The 19,459-nt window shown below is 47.1% G+C and overlaps 1 protein-coding gene across 8 annotated transcripts in view; it reads left to right on the plus strand.

Moving 5' to 3' along the window:
• Window positions 1-6,941: 6,941 nt before the first annotated feature.
• LOC121597320 (protein abrupt) overlaps window positions 6,942-19,459 on the plus strand; it is a 109,410-nt gene continuing 96,892 nt past the window's right edge. For 3 of the 8 annotated variants that reach the window (XM_041922992.1, XM_041922994.1, XM_041922993.1), the window contains exons 1-2: window positions 7,001-7,474; window positions 16,947-17,369. The gene's annotated coding sequence lies outside the window, so the exon portion shown is untranslated. Of the gene's footprint in view, window positions 7,506-9,396; window positions 9,604-16,946; window positions 17,370-19,459 lie in introns of all 8 variants that reach the window. The other 5 variants (XM_041922988.1, XM_041922990.1, XM_041922989.1 and 2 more) reach the window with 5 other exon arrangements.

Raw genomic sequence — 19,459 nt, forward strand, 5'->3', positions numbered from 1 at the left:
GCACCGCCACCACCCCTCCCAGGAGGGGGAACGTGTTTGTGTCCGTCGCCAACTGATTTTTCTTTCTATTCTTCCCCCGGCTCCGTTGGGCCCGTTGCGCCTTTGCGCCCAAACACTCTTACGCTAAGGATTACCTTTTGCGGCCCGTTATTTCTACCTTTTTTTGTCCTCCCTCTTAGCTGTGTTTGCTAAATTCCATTGCAATGCGCTTCAAGTGCGCTCAAATGCACACGTACATGCACACACACACACTAGGGTGCAGTGAGGTTGCACGTAACGTAGAACAAGTAGAAAAAAAGGCGACGGATTGTCCTTTCCATCCATTTGTCCTACCACAATTGTCCGCTACGTGCCTCGATTCGCATCTAATGATTATCGACCTTTTCTTTTTTTTGCTTTGCTTGACCCGTGCAAATGACGACCGGGTAGATTTACTTACCCATTGTTGGTATGGAGGCCTCTCTTTCGGGGTTTTTGTGCAAGTCTAAAAGTCATTTATAGGAACATTTTTTAAGCAGCTCAGGTGTGATTGACTATCTTGTTTGTCGGGTATTTTTGAGCAAATGTACTTTTTATTGTCCTATCACGTACTTGCAAGAGGTTTTTTTAGCATTCTTCGGCATCATCTCAGTTGGAGGTAGAATGGTAAATGACACGTAAAAATCTACTTTTTCAACCATCCTTTTAATGATAAAAATATCATTTAAAATTAAATGTCATTTAAACGAAACACACATTTTTTCTTGTTTAATTGTGACTAGTTCCGAGTTTTTAAGTTTCCAATGAGGCTTTCCTTCAGACTCAAATCATTCTTTACATTCCTTCCTTCTATCTTTATCGTATCACAACTATTCTCCAATAAAAAGGCATAAAACCCATTTCTTCAAAATTATTGACAGTATCTAAACTTTCAATCAGTGACAGTGACTTCAATATGCATTTCTTCCTTCAATTTCCTTTTCTTTCAACACTTACCTATTGCAATCCTCCCTTTAAAACACTTCCACAAAAGATGAGTGTTATAATCATATCTGATTTCCAAACACAGCCTCTCTCAGCCCATTATTCCACGATTACCGAAGTCCGAAGCCCGTGGCTTGGTTCACTTTATTTCCTAAAACAATCTCTTTTACCAGCCGCCACCAGAGATCCAGATTCTCGGTACCTGCACTGCACGGCCCTTTTTACGATCCCTTTTTTTCCCCTGATCTCAAGCCCACTTTCGTTCCTTTTGCATTCCTAGAACTGTTTGAAAGTACCTCTCGATTGCTGTGTGCAGCCCCGTTCTAATACGAACCCTGTCCACAACAAACAACAAAGTGCACAAACACAACCATTCGAGCACGAGCGTTCAAGTGGATCGGGTCGAAGCGCTTCTTATCCTTAGCCAAAGATCGTACAGCAAAACCCTTTTTTTTGGGTGGAGGTTGGAAAACGGCACTTTATGGCCATTTTTAGCGATCTGCTTACGGACCTCATCATCCGGGTGTGTTTGCGTTTATGGCCGTAAACAGTTTGCAACGGTCGGTCAAAACGGCCAGAAGATCTTCAAGCGAGAGAGAGAGAGAGACTCGATCGATTTGTATGACCATCCTTTTTGCCCCGGCAGCTCTCTTGGATGGTTGGTTCAACTTTACGATCCTTTAAAAAGCGGCACACCGATCAGCGTCAGAGACACACAGCGACACAGCAAAATAAAGCACCCAAACACACACACACACACACATGTGTGTGCGGTGCAGTATTACGTTTGTGTCTGCCGCTTGCCTTCCACTCCTGGGGTGGGTTCGAAAAACAAAAGAAAAATCGCAAAAAAAGCCCCTAAAGTAACCCTTTCCTCCGCTTCGCAGGCTTTTGCAATAACATAACAGGATTAGCCGGGGCATTACAACGCATAATACCTCGACGGAAAGCTCGTCACGGTGTGCTGCACCTCCGCACCAGGGTCCGGCGCTGACCGATGCATTGTTCTTTTGCTTTGGTCACGGCATCCCTGTCGGCCATGCGGGCAGCGGGACGCCGAATTGATGGGTTCCCCGAAGGACAACGGTGGCCACATCGTGTGTGCGGCTCTTCTGTTTGGCAACAAATTGTGCCAGAAACCTTGCAGCAACAGCAACACGGGCAGCAGCAAGTACGTACGGCAGGGTGGCGTGCGCGATCTCGTACAAGTTGTAATGCCGTTTTGCAAGCCCAAAGTTAATCCAATCATGGTCACGGTCACAGGGAGGCTTTTGCGAAAGGGGGAAAGCTTTGAAGTTCCTGCTGACCAACAAACCGACATACATAGTAGTAAATAATTAGTTACACCAGCAGGAAATGGACAGGGAGAGAAAGAGCAATTTCATAAGAAAAATGCACAATTGATATTCATTTCGCTTAGTTTGTATTGTAAACTATCGAAAAATTGATGAATCTTAACAGTATTGCTGCCTATTCCTAACTTTAATTACCACACCAAAGATTTCATCGCCATTTCATCGTTTCAACCGATCGTCTTATCTCAGCTCTTTACACTTTGTACGCCACTGCCCTCTCAAACTGCCACCCGAGAGGCCGAGTTGTTTGAGATAAAAATAAAAATTTCTCCATGATCGAAATAAACCAAACAACGCGACAACGCTACAGACCCACATTTCCGTCCGCATGGACATTACTCTCTTCCTGTTGGCTCTTCTTTCTAACGTCTAAGCGCTGTCTTGCTTGCTCTGGTTGACTTAACCAGCGTGTACGCTTGTACGACTGTGCGGACGCAGCAGAAGGTCTCGATCGTCGCCCAGCATCCCGCACGATCGTTAAATGTTTTCTATTTTCTTCCATTCCTGCGTTTTATTTTGTGCCTTTGCTGGTGATTTCGCGAAGCAGAAGCTTATAAGCGCACGAGAGATTCATCTAGAAAGGTTAGTTTGGAATTAAATTAAAATTTAGACTCAATTCCCAATAATTTTCGTAATACATTGCTTTGTTTATTCATCGCCTGACGAGTAGAGTAGACATTTGCAATGCAATTCAATAATTGAAACCAACACCAAATCTTTCAGCTTCCAAAATTTCCTAAAAACCCCCAAAACAAATGCCACCAAAAACCGTAAACGAATCGCTTGGATGCGTTTAACCTTCCTCCCCACAAAACACGAACCGGGGCGCCATCTAAACTGCTAGGCAGCAGGGGTAATGTACACGGGGCGAGTGAGGGCAAGCGAGCGGGGTGGCCGCATACACAACCAGCGCACACACACGCGAATCACTGGGGTGGGAGGGCAAAACGTAATTGCGTTGTGCTTAGGAAAGGAAAACAAAATTAACCGTCGGCGTCTGATTGGTGGACGGTCCCGCACACAAGGCACTTTAGGGGCAGCGAAGATGCGACCCCCCCGGGCCGAACAAAGCGCGATCATCACCGCGCGCGCGATCCATTGCGCTTCGTACCGGGCGGCCCCGGCGGGTACGCATTAATTTTCGGCTCAGTGCAAGAGCGAGACGCGTACTTGCGCGTTGCCCGTTTTTCCCCACCCAATGTACTATGCAGAGTGAGCAAGAGTGTGTGTGCGTGTGTGTGTGTGTGCACTAACGCAGCTCGCTTCACCTCGCTCACACCTGTGTATTTGGTGCTGCACCTGCTTCAATTGTTGCAGAGTGTATGCGAGTGTGTGTGTGAGTGTATGTAGCAGAGGGGTTGGAAGCGGTGAAGATGAGAGCTTACGTCACAGCAGGCGATGCGATGCGAGTGCTTTGGGGGGGGTTTGATACGATGGAGCAGCTTCTCCAAACCCCCCGCCGATTATGGTAGCTCGACAAGGAAGCGTTAGAAATGTATTACACCCGTGTATGTGTATGTGCATGAGAGAACGAGAGGCAGAGAGCGAGCACGATACGCCGAAGACGTACCACGCACGTACCAAAAAGGGGAAAAACTAATAAAAGATGGTAATTTCAAATTCACGTACTCTCTCTCTCTCTCTCTCTCCCCCCTTTTCGATTGACGGCTGTGGCTCCAAAACGCAACACTCTCACCATTTCGCACACACATGCGCACGTTCCGTTTCTAATGCTGTCTATTTGTTTGCTTTATCTGTGTCTGTGTGCGAGCATTAGAAGGGAGGGCTTCATGGAGCGACTTGGATGCATACGATGCTGTGTGTACGCGCGTGAGATATTGCTCCCCTTTTTGCTTCGTGAGTGACACGAGCTGCAGCAACTCATCGCGAAGGGTAGCAGTGAGTTGCACCTAACCGCACTCACATTCAGCTGGAATGATTGGGAATTTTGAAACCGTTAGAAATGTTCTTATAATACAGTCTTACAATTTGTATTAATAGAACTAAAAGAGCCACCAAACAGTAATTGTCACAGTCGCAAACAGAAGCCACTCAGAACAGAATAGAAACTCCACAGGATCGTTCTCAATCTCACGGCATCAAAAGCCCAAACACGGAGCACAGAGCCCTTCATACGCATTCTCATTGCAGCATGTCCTTTTTCTGTCTGTCCCTCCAAACCATCGCTCCCTTTTTGTTCCATTCTTTGCACAATCCAGCTTTTACCTTCCATTCCTCACGTCTGATTTATGGGTTCAATTCGGTCGTTAATTCGGTTCCGCTGCATTTCTTACGCATTTCTGTCCGAATCCACCTACACCGTCCGCACCAGCCCGTTGCCAGTTGCAGGTGAAAGTGTTTGAAGTTAAGGATCGGTTGCTCTTACTTTACTCGGCTGTACTTCATCACCAGCTATCAGCCAGGGTACAGGTCTACCAGAGAGAGGGAAGAACAGCAGAAAACCGTTCTATGCTTCTATGGTTGACACAGGGCCTTTCTTCGATCCCTTCTCAAGCATTGACAAATGAATTGTACATTCTGCAGGCTGACATACAGAGAGAGAGAGCGAGAGAGAGCGAGAGAGCAACTTTCGGGCATCGGGGTGATATTTGAGACTAATAACGATCGTATCGGATCGTGCGCTGTTGCTGCGCAAGTGGTGCCTGAAGAATGCTGCAGAACGAATTGTTACGCTGCACCAAGAAAACGGATAAGAATGACGCCAGGTATATTTTCTTGTTTTATGCTAGATGACTTGTTTCTTTTCGCTTACAGAAACTTACCAACTGCATGCAAGCATTGTAAGGGAAGCATTTCGTTTTCGAAAACAAAAACCATCAGTTGTGCCTTTCTTTGGCTACAATACAAAAATGTATTTTGCCCAAAAGAAATTGCGGCTGCCTGTTGATTAGGATTTTCATTTAATAACGTCCAATCAAAAGAAACGCATAGCTTACGCAAACCACCCCACCTAAAGCATGCGACTTTTGATTAAACGCAAAACCCACATCAACTACCACCACTGCAGGCTTTTCAAATAAGTTCAAAACCACACACTTTTAATTAACTTCCTACTTCATTACTCAACTGTGTGCCGATTTTGAAAGCGTTCGGTTTTATTCGAACTCTGCTTCTTCTTCTTCTTCTTCTTCTTTTTCCACCAACTTGCTTTCTTGCTTTTCATTCAAAGATAGCCGTCTAGCCGAAGAGAAAGTGGATTTTACGTGTTACATCTCGTATGGGGGCAGTGGCTATCTTTATGTTGCACGCACGCATTTGACGTTGAACTAACGAAAAAGCGCCAAACAACACCCAGTTGAATGCATCTCGTTATGCAACCTAACAAGGGGTAGGGCTTTTTTTCGGGGGGGGGGGGGGGGGGGGGGGGGAGGAAACTATACACAAGATGAAACCGTATCGCTAAGCTGAACCGATGGATGATAATAATAACGGCCTCGGTCGATGAAGTTGGAGTCCATTTCGATGGAAAGATAAACCAGTTCCAAATCGTTGTCCAGATTGCAACGCATTTCTTCTGCGCTTCCGTCACTAAAGTGCATCGGTGTGCAGTCTATTAAACGGAGAAGGGAGCAATATTGTGTCACTCGCGGCGTGTGCAACACGCTGAATTTGTGTGGCGGCACTAATATTTATTTCTAGCTAGTATAGTGTGCGTTTCGATGAGTGTGGGATATTGTTCCGGGTTCGGTTGTTTTGTCCAAGCTCCGAAAAGCTGCTAAACGCACACATTAAATCACTCACTCACAGTCGCAGCAGCAGCAGCAGAAGGAGGCAGTAACGCGCCACTCAAACGTGGTTGGCGGATGCTGTGCCTGTCTCCTGTGAGCGCTTCGCAACATAAACGACAAGCGCAACCAAGCAGCGCTAATGCGTACCACTTGATCAATCAATTCGGGATGCATTTCTATCTCCACACGCTTGTTTGTTGTGAAAAGATTCCGATATAAACCATTTTCCACAATTATTTAACGCCGCCGCTTGTGTGACATTCGGTTGCGAAATTCAACGGCTAAAAACAAGGCCAATAAGGCTTTCTCGGTGGGCATTGTTTTGCATGTTCAATTGTTTTAGTAATTGTAGCAGCAGCAGCAGCATCACACCAACAAACTAAATGCCAAAAACCTTCGCTGGCGTGTTACACTGTTTGTCCCGCTTTTACGCGCTGTGTTAGTACGGCTATGCTCGGTATGATGCTGTCAGTTTCTAATGGTAAAACACTTCTCCTCCGGCACATTATTTGAGCTTACTGTTTGCTGCTGCCGACGCAGAAAAGTATCGTAATGGAAGAGGATATTTGAATGGTAAAACATAAAATTATTACAAAAATATTAGATTTAAAGACAGTTTTGCTATGAACAATGCTAAAATATTTACCAAAAATTAGTTTATAAATAAAGTGGTACAAATTGTTATGCTAAGCCTCAGCTAACTTCATAAAAACAATCGCTATAGCCTATTCCCGTACGGCTAGGGATGTCTAATCTAAGCATACATTGGTGTGCGTTAAAAACACGCGGCAGTTCGTGCCGTTCGTGCGCGGAGCCCGAACGAGAGAGAGAGAAAGAACAGCCGCAATCTCTCGCTTCCACAGCCTACTCACAACCGTACAGCCGCACACAACCAAACCCCGCAGCGGCAGCAGCAGCAGCAGCAGGGAAGCAACAACAAAAAACATTATGCTCCGGCAGTCTTCGGCACCAGCACGGGGTGTACACACCGGACTCAGTGTATGCGGCCTCTGTACGCAGCCAACTTCGGGCAGCAAATTTTGTTTGTAGCAACTGCTCTTGCCGTGCGGACACACACGCGTGCGTTCCGGTGTGCCCACCAGGCAGCGCGTCTCGTCAACCACAAATCTCGAAAGCTCGCCGGAGGAAAGAAAACAACAGCCCACGGGCAGCTTCTGCGAAAAACCGGAGACCCGCACACACAAACCGCACGTCCGGTGCAATTTTTGCGCAAAGGCGCGCGCGGGTTTCGTGTCAGTGCACGGTTTTGGAGTTCGTATTGTCCAGTTTGGCCAATTGATCTAGTTTTGCGAATCTAGCGTTTTGCGCAAACACACAGCCACACGTTGCGTACGTGTCCGAAATTCAGCCGGCAGTGGTGGGCGTTTGAGAGCAAGCAGCAAATGTGTAAGTGTGACAAGTGTTCGTTGTAATTGTTGTGAGTTTTTCCGTTTTGATCGTTTGTTTTTTGGGAAGAGATTAAAAATTAGTGGAAAAAACGGTTCAAAACGGTGCTAGAAGAAGCTGATGTTTTTGTGACAAGTGTGTGACTTCAAAACGAATAATTGTGCAATTGCACACTCAAGTGATCCTCATGGTGCAATTCCTCTAAACTATGTAGTAGTGCAGCGCTAAAGTGAAAAATTCAATGCTTTATAAAACTTACATAAAACACTGCATACAATGATGTTTTTTTTTAAACTGATTACTTAAAAGAGTGAATAGTTCTTGCAATGACCGTATTCTAATCATTTCTCAGTGTTTGTGCATCGGTGCTTTGGTATTTTGGGTAATACGATGCAACGCGTCATTGCCCCCTGCAGTGAAGGCAGACACACACAGGAAAAATGGTGCATCATTAATGTCCCGGCTTAAAACCTCACGCCCCATTCACGTACAGAGCTTATAAGCGCCTAATGCCGATGCAGCTTGGAAGTTATCAATAACCGAATCGCCACGTTATCCAGCTGAATCCCTTCTCTGTGCGTTTAATCAAATTAATTATTATTTTGTGCCTTCGTCACCGTTGTCACTGCTGCCTGATTACCTGTGCATGTTTTGTGTGGTTGTGTGATTGTCGGTGTGTATGCATATACCTATCCCCTAGGCCCACCGCGGCTACGATAAGGGACAGTTCCAAAATTCGCTTATCTTCAACAACCGGCCCTCGGCTTCTCCGAGGCCGTTTTGTGCCTCGTACGCAATCTCGCCATCGCTAGATCACTCGGCGCATCTTGCAAAGCAACACCTAAACTTTGTTGATCGTGAACAAACTGTAAAATTTCAAGCGATTATATCGAATGCTTCCAATATCGGTTTAATTGCATCACTGTTGGGCACACATTTGCATCACTATCGCAGCGATAGGAAAGTTGGTTTTTTTTCTTGGCTTTTGTTTATTAATTAATTTTACGCTGCCGAAAGGCAAACAGCCAATTTGAAACAAGCAACCAAGCCCGGTACCTATTTTAACCCCCGATAACTATCGAACAAATCATAGTAGCCCGGGTTGGGCGCACGTACAATGCCTATGCTGCACCTTGATAGTATCAGAAAACGGAGCAAACAAAAGAAACAAGGGTAGTTAATCAATTTTTTTTCCTCAACTCACACTTTATGTACATCGCGTACACTCCCCTTTCGGGCTACCACCAACAAATACTCCACAACTCCCCTGCCGACGCAACAACCCCGTCTGCAACAAAGTTGATTGATTTTGATTATGAAAAATTTGAACCAAGAGTGATCAAAGTGTGCAATGCACAACACACATTCCCTAATTTTGGTGTGTGTGTGTGTGTGTGTGTGTGTGTGTGTGTGTGTGTATGGATGGACCTTTTGCGTAGCGTAGTGCGTTTTTGCTTCCTCTCCTCGGGCGGGGGATCTGGGCGGGTGTGTGTGTGTGTGTGTGCTTGTGTCCGTATACTTGTATTTGTGTGTGTATGTGTGTTTGATTGTGTAGTTTCGCGGGGGGTGAAAAATTGTGCATATCAGCTAGCGGCTAGCGATAGGGAGCAGTGGAAAAAGGAACAAGGCGTTTATTATTTTGTGGTGCTTTTACTGTTTTATTTGTCTTGTGTATGTGATCCAATTTCGTTGCCGTGAATGGTTAGTGCCGGAACAGAGCAGAGAGTTTGCATGTACAGAAAACGGTACCCTAAAAAAACGGCCTTCATCAACGTTTGCGAGATCAAGTGAGAACGTGGCGGAAAAAGACACAGTGTGCACAGGGAAGGGAAACGGCTTTCCTGTTTGTGTGTGTGTGTTTTTTTTTGTTTAATTCCATTTTTGCATCAATTTAAAACGTTCAAACAATTTCAATTTTTCAGTGTGTGTTGAAAGCAAAATGTGTTAATTGCGTTGTGCAGGCCCCGCGAGGGTGCGTTAAAAACAACGAACCATAATCACAACGCCTGCCAAAGTGAACGGTCCAAGTGAGCGTACTGGGACAGCCATTGTTCTGTGCATGCAAGTGTTCTCGTATTGCCTAATGCACACCCTTCGGTGCATCAAAGTCGCAGCAGAACCGTCCCGAGGTATCACTTTTTTCTTCACATCCATTCTTTTTCCCTCCCATCGACCACAAATCTCGTCCAGCAGCCAGTGTGTTTCGTTCGACTTCTCACATTACATCCACCGCATCTGGCCATCCGTTGCCATGGTGAAGGAGAATATTTAGAACAGTGCATTGTGTCCTCAAACACGCACACCGCACACCCCTTTGCACAAAACTATCAAACACTCCCTTCGATCCATCCTATCGATCGGAAAACACCCTCGGAATCGGATTAATCAATAACTCCGATGTACCGATGGCCTGCAGCGCTTTAAAGGACGCGCTAACGACCCCACAGTCCCCGCGTACACCGTCGCCAATGTCCAATGATGAAAAGCGTTAAAAAAAGGGTATATCCGAAGCCGGGTTTCCCTGCGTATGTGTGTGTGTGTATTTTTTAGGTTCTTTTTTCATTCCCCCAATTCCTAACCCTGCCGGGCTCGGGGGAAAAGTTCGGTTTTCCGCTTTTGCGATTTTTGCCACTTGCATCCTCGCCTTGAAGGCTGTTATTTTTATTACGCTCAATCTCGTTCGTCCGTTTTCCGCGTGATGCTGGCGTTTTCCCTGCTCTCGCAACTGCTCTGGCTGCTGGCGCGAAAAAGGAATGTTTTCTCTCTCATTGTCTCTCTCTCTCTCTCTCTCGTGCGCTCGCTCGTCAGTCAGCTGTTGTGGAGCTGTGTGTCCTGGTTGATGTCATAAATCTCCTTTCGCCGGTCGATGCCGCCGTGGGTGGCTTTCAGCTGGAAAGCCGATAAACTCGGCTGAGAGAGTGCGCGCGAAAGCGCTGAAACTGGAAAGCGAACCAACTCTTCTTCAACTTTTCGTAAGATGGAAAACAGAAAAAAACAATGCAAGATTTGAAGTTTTTCTGCGCTTCTCATTATGCTCGTTTTTCCTACGAGTTATTTTTTTTCGTAAAATAATAATTTCTATTCGTTGCAAACGAAAATCAATACAACATACCATTGCCAAATATTTCACCCCTTTTTGCGTTCGACCCGTACCAAATGGCCACGGGCCAACCCACGAGAAATCGAAGGACAACAATGGCAAACGATGCGATCGATTTCCGGGTCCGCAGCACCATTCCTCTCATCGTGTCCACACACACATACTGCCCAGGTTAAGATGGTCTGGTGTGATTTGCTTTTGGGAAAGCGACAGCAGCGACAACCCACCACCCCTTGCTCTGACCCTTGAAACGCCCAACGATCGAGCAGTGGTAAAGCATGGACCAAAAAAAAAAGTACCCACTTTTCTACCCCAGTTTTTCTTCAGATTTGATTTCAATTCCCCGAGAATTCTTCATTGTATTTGTCTCTGTGTTTATGACACAGCGGTGGGAGAACGCTTCCCGAGTTTTTTTTCCTCGTTTGTGCCTATCCCGTCGATACGCCCTTCAATTGCACTCGTTTTGGTCGCGTGTGACGTTTTGGCCATTGTGCAACGATTTCGCAACAGCGGGGCAGTTGTTCTGCGCTTCTCCACGCTTCCCTCTTCGATTAGGATCTCCGGAGGATGGGTAATTTTTGCCCTGCCTGGGTTAAATGGGATTCTTGCAATTGTTCCAAATGTTCTACTTTTCGCCCACTTTTTAATAGGGTCGCCGATGATGCTGCTGCTGCTGCGTTGCGTATCTTCTTTCCTGTTTGGCACAAGTATCGATGTCGAGATTGGCCATTAGCGTTGGTGTATTGCTTCGGGAGGATTAAAAAGCAACCCTTCGTTTTGCGCGCAACGGCCAGAACAGAACGAGCAGGAAATAGCATTCTTTGCGTTGTTTGCGAGCCATGCAAAACGCAAACTACCAGATTTGTGATTTTAATTCCCATTGGGAAGAGAACTGTGCCATGCTGGAAGGAAATGAAGGGCACGGTTACGGATGTAGCCCCTTGATTTTACAGTACCAGCAATGCTGGAAATAGCAAACAGTGAGGCAATGATGTGTCATCTTTCCGTGGAATCTCTAGTTACGCACATTGTTACGCGCGAAGTTTGCTTCACCGACGGAAGTTGACCTCCGGTTTCGAGGCACTCTATGCTTCTGTGAACGTATCGGATGAAGAAATAGGAGTTTGCTAGCAATGTTCTAAGTGAGCACCTCTCTGATAGAACTTAAAACAAAGCATCTTTTTTTACCACAAATTATACACTCAATAGTACGTTCTATTACACCTAACAATTCGCAGTGTTAGGGGCTCATACAGCACATTGTAATATTTTCCTTTTATTTTAACCACACTCTAATGACTGCCTTACTCGTTCCTTACTCGGCCCAATTCAATGAAACATGCATAAACTCTTATGACACACACACACACGCTGTGCTGCCACTTGCAAGTGTCTATCAGTGTCACAGAAAACCGCAACCGGTCCCACCGCTGGCGGGACAAGATACGTAATGACACGTTGTTAAATCTCTCTCCCCCAATCGATTCCCGGCCCAATGATGGCGACGATGATGAGCCAATGACATGGCCCCTACGGTCCAATAATTAGCGGTATGCGAAAACCGGGCCCCAGGGCCGGTGACGAACGCAGGGACGAGAACCGTCTTCAGTTGCTAATTTTCCCGTGAGACCACCGGCCACGTGCTTCAAGCGCATGCCTTTCTTACCGCGAAACCAAAGCGAAAACAATAATTTATCTACCTCTTTCGTAGGGAGAAAGGTTTTGTGCGCATTATTTTTGCAGGCGCATAACCTACTGATAACCTACTTTGAGGGGGGGTTTTTCCTTAGTGCAAAGAAAGAAGACAAAACTGCATAACAGAGCGTCACAATCGATTACTATCGATCGGTGTGGGTACTGCTGGAAGGCGTAAAGGATATGCGTTTCCATCATCAGCGTCTGACGCTTGGTGATGCTATCTCGCCGCTGTCAGACGGGTAGCCTACCTTACAGGGGCTTGATGATGAATCGGAAGGAAATTACCATCGTGAAAGTTTGCTTCTAGTTAGATCATATTTCAACCGTGCACCGTTGCTATTAGTTCCCATTCTCTCTCTCTCTTTGTCTCGCTCTCTCTCCATGCCCATACACGTAGGTGATTGTGATGCAACCACAACAGTAAAGCAATAACGACGTACCTTTCCAGTGTACAGTAACTAGTGTGGCAAAAACGGTGAGCACGCTTCATCTTTCTCTTGGTGAACAGTTGTCTCCCTGCATGTGTATGGTGGTAGAAATTCGCGAACCAAACTACATAGTTGCGGCTGTGCCTTGAGGTAAGCGATTGTGATTGTGTGTTGCTGTCACTGCTGCATCGTAACCCCTTTTCCGCCGCAACCACACCCGCGCTAGGTGTCTGCTGCTCCCCCGAGGGTGGAACTGAGTAATTGACTTTAATTGAATTAATCGAACGAACCGACGAACGAACGTACCGTGCACGCTGCCGTGGAGAGAAGGTCGCTAATGCACCTAAAGTTCTCCGTGATCGGTCGGGGTTGGAGAGAAGATGATGGGGTGGTGAAATGGTACTTAGTAAAGATCCCCCCCCTTCCCCCCATTTCGCTGACACACACTACCGACGCTACCGATGAAAGTAAATTCCTTAAGCAAGTAAATAGAAGCTAATAAAACGACACAAAATGGTAAAGGCGAAACAAAAGCAAAAACAAAATCGCGACCACTCCAAACGCCCCCTGCCAATGGATATTGGAAAGAACTTGTCCCCTCCCTCTTAACGGTGGCTTAAGTTGCTGGCCCCGAAGGTATGAGTCACCCCGGGGAAGGTGGCTAGGGTTTAATCTAATTGACAATTATGTAACCAAGGGAAGAACGAACTTGGTGTGTGTGTGTGTAGGCGTGCGGAAGAAGGGAAATCGCACAAAACGTTCTACCGATTTTACTACCTTTTGCCCTACGCCCAAGGCAATCCCGAGAGACTCCCTTCGACACGGAGCACAGTGTACCTGTGCGGAAGGGGTTTCCGCTAACCAGCCACTTGTCACTTGGTTGTTTGCCTTCGCGTTCCCGATGTTTGGAGTTAGGCAATTCGCTTCGTGCTAACGCCAAACCCAGTGGCACTCTGGAAGTTGCTATACTTCCTTCCCACCGCTTACATGTGATAGTGAAGTGGAAGTAGTGAGCCATCTCTACCGTAGTTTAAATCACAGATGAGGTATTTTTTTTTCAACTCATCCTTCTCCTACTACATCTCCTTCAACCGGGAGTGCTAGGTGGGGTAACGGGTTTTGCTTAAAACTTAATTTGATTAGCGAAAATTGAAGCCAACGAATGATTTATGCTCTCTTGGCGTCTAGGCAGCACACTGGTTGGCCCTATCAGGTTTGGCATGCTCCTCACCGCTGAACCGCTGTGCCCGCACCGACATGCTCAATGCTCCAAACGGTGTGTGAAGTGAAGTGTTACTAAACCATCTTTTCATTCGCCGAATCCATCGATTGACGACGACGACGACGAAGACGACGATGGCGAAAACGTCCCGGCGAAGACATCGTTCTCACGTTAAAGCGTTTCGCGGTGGATGAGTTTGTAGTCGCAAATGCTCCCAGTACAGACACTCCAAAAGGACGAGAGAGCTTGCCAAGAACTCGCACACAGCTACGTCCTGCCGATGATCGTTTGGCGAAACCAGGAACGACGGTTGGCGTAGACTGGGAGACTGCGAGTAATTAATTCAAGGATTTTTAATCGTCAGCATGGTGCCATCGGTCTTCGCCCTTTTGGCGTAGGAGAAGCGGAGGTGGATGCCGCGGGGGCAATTGCTATTCAAGGGGTAGTTTGTTTGTGTGTGTGTGTGTGCGCGGCTGCTTGCTTGCGGTGACAGAAGGTAGAAAGAGACCTAACAATTGGCACTCATCCCGAAAACGGGAAAGAAACAACGGAGCAGGATAACGCCAAGAAGGGTTGACGGATTCGTTTCTAATACACAACAGCCGTTAAATTATGACGAGTCTCAGAAGCGCTCAAAGGGAGGGCAGGCCGGAAAAGTTATGAACGGGGTTTTTGGAGACACACAGAAAACCCCGCAGCTCCCTCCCGTTCCGGAATAATAATGGCTTACTCCTACACAAGCAAGCAAAATTCGGCGTCAGTGTACGTGCACCGAGCCGGGCGTACTTGCGTGCGCCTATGTATTGGTGCTGGTAATTAGAATCCTCCCGCCCCCCGAACGCCTGCCGAAAAATGGCCGTGCCTGTGCTGTGAGTGTGCCCGGTGTACACACCCGGAAAAGTCCATCCATCCTGAGCTGGTGTGTGGCTAAAGCAAAAGTAGTGCAAAAACCGTTTCGGTCGGCATCGTTGCATTGTGTACACCCGAACGGTGAGAGGGAAAACACAATCGGGACTAGTCGGTGTGTGTTTGTATGTGTGTGTTTGTGTGAGAGTGACAGAGAGCGTTGCAAACGCAAGTAAGAAAGACGGAAAAATTGCACGAAAAAGGATCTTTCCGAAACTTCCCCTGCAAGGTATGCAACACAAATACAGCGGCGGCGGGCGCCCGAGCACGGCGACACTCATTTATCCTGGTGCCATCCCGGTCTGCGAGAGGTGATGAACGATGCGAAATTGGTTGCAGATGGGATGGGGGAGGGTACGAGACTGGACATTCGCACACACGCGAGACAGTGTGCGGAGGGAGGGACCGAACAAAACAAAACGGGGAAAAAGGATTAGTTTTCCGCCGCCAGTTCCGCGCCGTTCAGGGGGCGAAAACTACTGCCAGAGGAAATTGTGCCCGTTTTTCGCGAACCACCCATGGCGCGCACGGAGCATAAATAAACGGTTAGCCTTAGACACACAGTCACAGTCTCCTCCGGTGCGTATGTGTGCGCCATGTACACGGGGACACGTACACCGACTCACGAGTGTGTAGTTTCACGTGGCGGGTTGAAGCGAGATCGCGAACTCACGGTCTAGTGTTGGTAGCAACCAGGCCGAGTAGTATTAGTAATAGTTGGAGGAAAATTATCCCGCCCGATGGTGCGCGCGGGTATGAAAGAGTGCTGCTGTGTTCTCTGATTAATCGTTACATTGCCCGCATGCTGCTACCACGCATTCTCCCCCTGATGCGCCTGAGGACCACATTAATTCACACACACAGTCTCGCTGTCGCGGCATTAGCCGGGTATTCCGTGACGGCCCATGACGGGGAGGGGAAAGGGGTATGCAGAGGTAAAATCGCGCACTAGCGGAATCTGTTTGCTGATTAGGGGTGCTTGCTGATGAGGTGGAACCATCACCCCCAGCCCTGCCCCACTCCCGTCAACCCCTTTGTCGTTTTTCCCGTTGCCACGAGTGACGATGGTGACGACGACGACGACGACGGTGGGAGCACAATTTAGGGAGAGCAAAATCGAGAGTGCAAACGTGCGAGTGCGCAAAGTGAGAGTTCAAGTACTTGTAATGGCCCTCCGGGCGCACCATACCCTCCCCGCTTCTCCCACCGAGTTTGCTGGGCCCTTTTAATTCCTACACGGTGGAAAATATCCTTTCGCTCGCTGATGAACGACCGGTGAGTAATTGTTCCACCCGAATCCCCGAGAGCATTACCTCGGTACAGGCCACCGGAGAGACGGGTACAAACCGGACTGCAAAACAAGAAACAAAGCGATCGCGCTCGGCATGCCAAGAAAGAAAAGCAACACAATCTCCTCCCGACGGTAGATACGAATAGCGAATAGCGGGGTTTGGAGTTTTTCTACCATGCCTTAGAGACTGCCGCGAGGAAAATCTCTGCTGCCGCTGCTGCTGTGGTGACGATTAGAAGATGAGTGTTGGGAAAAATGGACACTTGAAAACACTGAAACGGTGCTGACATTAGGATTGAAGATGAAGAAATGGTAAAAGGGGTAGTAGTGTAGTAGTTGCAAAAACGGCAGTTCGTTACCTTCTTGTAGGTACTATCCCTCTCTGTCTCTCTCTCTGTCTCTATCTCTTTGTCTTTTTCTGTGTCTCTCTCTCTCTCTATCTCACGCTCTCGCTTTCTCGCGTTGCTGTGCTGCTCTCGTTACACCCAGCCCCAAGTAGCGAAGATAGATGGATGGCTTTGGGGCATGATGGATCGGAAGGGAAAAGTTAATGCTGGCACAAACTGAGTCTCGGGCTGGAAAAATCAATACAGAGCACAATAACGCGATGGTGATAGTTTTGGAGCGCTCATTTACGCCCCATTTTAATCATTGTTCACAAAGCTCGGTACTCCATGCACAATTAGTGACGATGGATGGTTCCAATGAAAGGATGACTAATCGATAATGAAAACAGAAACAATTTACCATAACAGCACCGAGACACACAAACTTTGCTTGCTTAAAATACGCTATTATAAATGTTTTTGTATTTCTATTTTATTTAGATTAATGCAATCAAACAGCAAACACTGTGCAATTCAACAAAATTAGCCAACCGAAGAAGTCGTACAAGCCAGTGCTAGTGTGTGTTGTACAAGACAAGTGTATACTAAATCCTCACTCTCGTATACTAAGCGTGTGTTTTATCGGAAGCAGCGACAAAGTGAACGAACGAAGGTGTCGTGACAGTGAAAGTGTTGTAGTTTGATAGCCAAATTTTGCCGTTTATTTTTATAGCTCGCTCTATATGAATCATATAAACCACAAAAAAAACGTACGTTTGTAATAGAAAGTGAAGCATTCTATGCAAAAAAAGTGAACCCTCGTTCCTCGTGTTCGTGCAAGCAGTTTTAGACGTTGCGGAAAGCAAATTTCACGGCCGAAGCGCATCCCCCATCTTCTCTGCCCATCTGCTGCAGTATCATAAGGTGAGTAATACACTTTAATTGATTGTTCAATAAAGCAATGGAGCGAGCGCTCACTGCAAAGGATTCAATTTGAGGGGCGCGAGCAGCGAGTTTCGAGCAGTGGCGCAAACTGTGAACAGTTCGACTTCAACGCGTTTGACGACGAAGCATAATTCATTCATACAATATTTCTCGTCTCTTGCCTCACGCACACACACACACATATACACGCGGCAGAGAATGCTCACATTCATGAATATAAATGCTCCCGGTCGCACGCGTGACGGCAACGCATACGCACGTATTATTTGCGTAAAGGTGGAAAGGCGTATGAGGAACAAAAACAAACCTCCCCGCGACACACACACACACACATCCCGCACCGCGCGTTTGGCTCGTTCGCCGGCAGGGTGGATGCTGCCGGCGAAAAGCATCCTTTAAAGCGTCCAAGAGCAAGAAAGAACGCATGAACGAGAGCGAGAAGCGCAATAAGCGCGTGGTTCGCGTAAAGTGGGAAAACTCGATTCACGCACCACGGTCGGCCTCGCTTTCGGGCAGCCGAAAAGCGGGAGGAAATAAATATTAAATAAAATAATATGTTTTTACTAGCGGTTGGAGGTTGTGGGGGCGCGAGGACGGATGGCGCGACATCGGGATCACTTCTGGGGGAAAGCGCTTGCAGTTGACGCTTTGGTTCGGGAAGGTCACACCGCGCTGTTGGCACAGACGACGCAGACGAAATGTCTCTTTTTTCCTTTTCCTACCTCGATGCTATGCTTGGAAGCAAAACTGTGTCTTCTTTTCCACGGACAACAAGCGGAAAAAGTCATGACCGCGTGTGTTTAAGCGGTATACGGGCGCAAAACGCCCCGTGCGCCTTTGTCAATAAGTCACCACGCGTTTCAGCCGAGCTCCCCCCGTTCCAACAGGGGCAAGGATACGTCATCGTCCTTCATTCTTTCAAAAACACACACACACACATACACATTCCCACCAAACACGATAAACGGGAGCGGAGGCACGCGGGAGCTTGATGCTGTTAATTTAAACTGAAAACAGCGTGGTGTATGTGGGGAAAAAAGAACGGAAAACAATTTACTCACACTTTTAACTGCCACCACCACCGCGCTGCCATGACCCGACCCGCAGAGGCGAGAAAACGGTTCGAGAGGAAATCAAACAACAAAACCGTACATCCAAACACAGCCGCAGTCAAGCGACAGGGGCGAAAAAAAAGGCACAGGAAGGATACGCGCGTGCCGGCGTGTTCTGGTGGAACGGTTTTGCCACCCACAAGGAATTTCCCGTTTTGCATCCATCCTCTTCGGGGGATGCCGTCATCGACATCATCATCATCAACATCATCATCATCATTGCCGTCGTCGTCGTGGTCGTCGGCGGGAACCTTGCTAGACGGTAACGCTTCACTTGATGGCGTGCGACAAACCAAAAAAGAGGGAAGTGAATGAAAAAGGTGAAGAAAAGAATGCTAAGGGAATCGGAATGTCTGGCTGTGTGAGGGGGGCATGCGGCTACGGCCATGGTACGTAAAGTGCGGTTAGGCGCTGCCGAGTGGGGGAATTTTCGTGGAAATCCGATTTAGCCGAGCTGCTGGAAACGGGCGTGCATATGGCTGCCGCCGTTCGTGTAGGTGCAGGAAAAAGGTGGTGGAATAACAAAAAACCAACAAAAAAAAAGTTTCCATCCGTTGATTGTTACATGCTAGTTAAAGCTGGTGAGTGTCTGTGGGCATGTCCGGAACGCGATCGGAAAATTAGGCCTACTTTAATGTATCAATTTTTCATCTGCAAATTGATTTTATATTGCTTGTTAATGCTAGCTTAGTGAGGTGCTTCTATAGAGCAATGGCAAAGCTCTAGGACGTATACACAATGTACCGAGCGTTTGAGACTCGTTCAGAAAGATTATTGAATATTGAGTCTTTGAATCCAATCCCTTTTCACATCGTCTTTACACCTATGATATAATCGAAGTAAGTTGTGAAACAACTTCTTTAAATTGCTTATCCGTAAACGGTTACACAGACACACGTGTCTGCGCTTTTGTGATTTCTCAGCACTTCTTCTTCTGAGTTGGCTCTGCTCAGATTT

This window comes from Anopheles merus, chromosome 3R, assembly GCF_017562075.2.
Source record: "Anopheles merus strain MAF chromosome 3R, AmerM5.1, whole genome shotgun sequence".
Classification (NCBI taxonomy): Eukaryota; Metazoa; Arthropoda; class Insecta; order Diptera; family Culicidae; genus Anopheles; species Anopheles merus.